Here is a 1,553-nt window from a genome sequence, read left to right as displayed (position 1 = left end):
TGTCCCATGTGGAGTTTATAAGGCTGCTTGAATCCAAGGCTTGATGTTGCCAGTCAAAGGCCAACTGAGATGGAGCAATCCGAAAAGGAAAAGATTAGCGTTCGGAATTGATAACTCTAAGGGGAGAGTCCCCATATAAGGAGAATGCTAAAGAATGTCCTAGGGCTGAAGGTGAGTGCCCAGGGAAGGAAGGGCCACTCCCCACTGTGGCTGGGATTCAGAATTCACTGGGAGGTACAGAAGCTCACTGGGTCGCCCAGGCTGGAGCCGGTTTCCAGAGCCACATCCCTTTGAGGTGCCAGAGGGCCATGGTGTGGACAGGCCGAGGCTGGGGGGTGGAGAGCTGCCTGCCCATAGGTGGCACAAGGCCTGGGGTGTGCGGTGCCCACGCCAGCACCGGGGCTGTGGGTGCATGGCAGGGGCGGACCACCACCAGATGTCTCCCACATGTGCTTCGAGCAGCCGTGGGGTCAGAGCAAGAAGAAAGTGCTAGAAGCACCACTCCTGCAATATCCCTCCGCTGTCTCCACCGACAGAGTTTAACGTGCTGCCTGCAAAGGAGCGACGCTCGCCGCAGAGCAGGGAGCGAAGGCAGGACTTGGACGTGGGGAGTGATTAGTTGGTATCCGGCACAACCAGTTTTGGAAAACTTGCTTAAACAGCTTTACTGAAGTATAATTTACATATAAATTCACCTATTTTAACCACACAGTTCAATTATTAGTAAATTTATAATTGTGTAACCAGCACCATGATCCAAAAAAAAAAAAATTTCCATCAGCTCCAATAGATCTCTTGTGCCCTTTCTGTCATCACTTCCAGGCAGCCATGAGTCTGCTTTCTGTGTCCGTAAATTTGCTTTTTCTGGACATTTCATGTAAATGGAATTACGCAATGTGCGTCCTTTGCATCCGGCTTCTTCCACGTCCGTGTTCTAAGGTCCGTCCCTGCTGTTGCACGTAGTTCATTCCCTTCTATTGCCACAGTGTGTTGATCGTTTCACCAGGTGATGGGCATTTGCATCGTTTCCATTTTTTGCAATCAAGCATGCTGCTGCTGTGGCCGGCGGCGTTCGTTTCTGCTGCGGTCACGCTCACTGCTCTTCCCCGCGCCGCCTGGGCCTCCCGGCTCCACCGCGTGTCTCTGTGCTTCGTCCCGCCGTCACTTCTCACCTGCCCCCTGTTCACTGATGCTGCTGTTAAACATGGTCATTGCGTTCTTTGTATCAGTTAATGTATTTTTTGGTTCAGAATTTGCATTTTTCCTATTTATATTTTCTAATTATTTGCCCCAATTCTCAGCCTCGTCTTACTGCTAGGACATAATAAGCATCGTGCTTTCACATGGACGCCTGGCAACTCCCAATCTCAGCCCTGTGTGTCTGAGTCTGACAACTGTTTCTGCTGTTTTGGTTCACGCTTGTGTAGTGTCCCAGGTTATTTTTTTACCGTATGTTAAAAATTAAATAATTTGAGACCCGGGATGACGTTAACCTCCTCTGGTGAGACTCTGCCTGTTTCTGGCAGGTGCCTGGGCTGCTAGGACTCCCGAAC

This window comes from Propithecus coquereli, unplaced genomic scaffold (assembly GCF_000956105.1).
Source record: "Propithecus coquereli isolate 6110/MARCELLA unplaced genomic scaffold, Pcoq_1.0 Scaffold142, whole genome shotgun sequence".
Classification (NCBI taxonomy): Eukaryota; Metazoa; Chordata; class Mammalia; order Primates; family Indriidae; genus Propithecus; species Propithecus coquereli.
The sequence above is the reverse complement of the archived record's forward strand: the minus strand, read 5'-3'. Positions refer to the sequence as shown.